General features: G+C 47.0%; 1 protein-coding gene across 3 annotated transcripts in view; it reads right to left on the bottom strand.

Annotated features, from left to right (window-relative positions):
* The window catches only part of veph1 (ventricular zone expressed PH domain-containing 1), a 28,445-nt gene that overhangs the window by 16,020 nt on the left and 9,306 nt on the right, over positions 1 to 3,119 (bottom strand). The gene's annotated exons all lie outside the window — the stretch shown is intronic.

Here is a 3,119-nt window from a genome sequence, read left to right as displayed (position 1 = left end):
CCAGTAAAACAGCAGGAGACAAACACACAGGTCTGTAAATGACCGATCAACACTGACGACACCGTAGAACGTTACGCAGTCGCACACCTTTCACCTCGGACAGACGAAACCAACGACCGTGGACGGAGACGGATCTTTACGGACAGAAAGCGAGAGCTGGAGACGACGGTAAAGACGAGCGCGTGGCGTTCACAGGTCTGTTTGGAGGAATGTTAAAAAGTGACCAGGATTTATGGACTCTTCAGCTCAGACATGCACAAAAATGTACACAAACATGTGCAGACACACCCACGTGTGTGTGTGTGTGTGTGTGTGTGTGTTTGATCTCCGCTGCGTTCGTCTTCCCACACGTACATTTCCATGTGTGTCTGACCTTCATACCGCTGCAGCCCACGGTGTGCGGTTCAAATCCTGGTGATGACCTTCAGTCTGCCGGGACACAAAGGTGACGTTGATCCGACTGATCTGGGATCAGACTGGACCTCGTTGTTCATGAGGTTGAAGAGGCAGATGAGGTCATCCACGGCCTGCTGTTAGGTCACACTTTGGTTTCTTTAATTTTCCAAATGTCACATTCAAGTACGGAGACAGGAGTCAGGAAAAAATTAAACTCTGGAGGCAGTTACTACCTTCCAGGGTCTGTGGGTGGCGCTGTTGGACATCTTTAAGACCGTTCTTTTCTTAGTGGATCAATATGTCCAAATATTCTTGAGAGTACACAGTCTGAGTACACAGTCTGAGTACACAGTCTGAGTACACAGTCTGAGTACAGGGTAATATATGTACAGTCAATAAAAAAAACAACTGAAGTACACAGTCTGAGTACAGGGTAATATACAGTATGTACAGTCAATAAAAAAAACAGACAGAAGAAGAAACTGAACTCCATCCATCCATCCATCCATCCGTCCATCCATCTGTCCGTCCATCCATCCGTCCGTCCATCCATCCATCCATTCATCCATCCATCCGTCCATCCGTCCATCCATCTGTCCGTCCATCCGTCCGTCCATCCATCCATCCATTCATCCATCCATCCATCTGTCCGTCCGTCCATCCGTCCGTCCATCCATCCATCATCTGTCCATCCATCCCTCCATCCATCCATCCGTCCATCCATCTATCCATCCGTCCATCCATCCATCCATCTCCCCATCCATCCATCTGTCCATCCGTCCATCCATCCATCCATCCATCACCCATCCATCCATCCATCCATCCGTCCATCCGTCCACTCAAACTATGAAAACAGAATGAAACCATTTGAACCCATTTTCTTATTCAAAGGAAAACAACTGTAAATCTCCAGCCCTCATGAACTCACAGGAATCGGTTTGATTTTCTGGGCAGCCTGAATTGTTATTGGTCAGTGAAGTGAAGGGTCAGAACAAACCTGCTGAGCTCAGCACCAATGACACGCAGACAGATGTTTCAGGAGAGGTTTACGACCTCTTTTATGGACATGTGTCCCTCATGTCAGATCACATTTCTGGGCCGAGTCTCAGGTGGACCGGGGGGCGGGGGGGGCTGTTAAATCAGAAGAAAGAATATGGGGGGGTCATATCTCTGGGACCGTTCGTGTTTTTGTTCCTCCACAGAGAAACTGGTCCAAGGAATTCAGAGCACGTGACCGCGTCCAGAGAGGACGGCCGTGGACATGTGACGCTTAAACTCTGGTTGGTCCACGCTCCAACAGTCAGACACACATGTGTCAGTGACCCCGGGACACAGACCAGGTCTCACATCCAGATTCACATGGTTCCAGTCCCACCAGGACAGCAGGAGACGCTGGGACGTCCACTCCACCTGCTGCTACTACACAGTCTGGGGGGGGGGGTCTTTGACCTCTAGACTGAAGGGCAACACACTGACCCCAGGCTGTAGAGTGTGACCGATGACCACGGAAGAAAAAGGAATGTTGTTCCTCCATAATTCCCCGTCAGGTGACGACTACGTTCTTCATCACAGTTTTGTTAAAGGAACAAAATATTTAAAAAAAATAAACGAACGTGAAGTCGGAAACAGCAGGGAACCACTGGGCTCCGATTTATGACCTGGATAAACAGGTTCTGGTTCCAGTCAGAGTGATTTTAGACATTAAAAGACGGAAGAGTCTACGACAGGAATCGTTGTGTACCCAGCTGTGACATCATCACTGATGACATCATCATTTTCTCACGTGAATTGATTTGATTTAACTTTTGAAACTGATATGAATAATCCAGCGTTCCCTCTGAGTCAGGGACCGTCAACAGTTTCCTGTCAGGGACCGTCAAAAGGACTAAAAAGACAGTTTCTCATCAGTAAATTGCGTAATCAGGGAGAAACATCGACCCTGGTTCAATATTTATATTTTTGACTGTTGAGACAGAAAAGTCCAGAACATCAAGAACCAAATCCAACGTCTCACAGCTTCGGATTAGGAAGTTGTGTAATTCCTGAAGTTGTGATGTAATTTGAGTTCTTCCATCAAATATTGATGAAGTTGCTCAAATGCATTCCCCCCCCAAGACTTTTCCAGTGTGTGTAAATCTGTGGGTGAGAGAAGGGGGGAGTCAGAGAGAGAGAGAAGGGAGAGGAAAAGGAAACAGGCTGAAATGATTAAAAAGTAGGGAATTTATACTGACACTGTACTGTAAACACACACACACACACACACACACACACGCAAATAAATAAATAAACATGGTGAGCAGGAGAACAATAAAAGTATTTTGTAACATTCATGTCTGGGTTCTATTCTAACCTAGGAACACACACACACACACACACACACACACACACAACCTCTGCATGGGGTCCCCTCGCGGGGGTAAGAAATCGGAAACCCCCCCCCCCCCCCCCCCCCCATGAGTCACAGGAGCAGCAGTTGTATCTGATTACAGCTCAGCCTACCTCCAACGACGCATTACTCACTGCTGCGCTCACAGGAGACACGGGGACACTGCAGCTCCATCTGCGTTTCTGAACTTTATGAGAAATTCTTTCATAAAAACGGAAAAGTCCCAAAAAGTCAGACCAACTTTCCCTAATAATAACTAACTAACCTGGTTAGTTAACCTGTGTTTGTCTTCACAAATAAACTGTCAGGACTGGACTTGGATGAACAGTCATTAAAG

Source organism: Cynoglossus semilaevis, chromosome 4, assembly GCF_000523025.1.
Source record: "Cynoglossus semilaevis isolate Cse_v1.0 chromosome 4, Cse_v1.0, whole genome shotgun sequence".
In the NCBI taxonomy this organism is placed as follows: domain Eukaryota; kingdom Metazoa; phylum Chordata; class Actinopteri; order Pleuronectiformes; family Cynoglossidae; genus Cynoglossus; species Cynoglossus semilaevis.
This window is presented reverse-complemented; position numbering and strand designations above follow the sequence as displayed.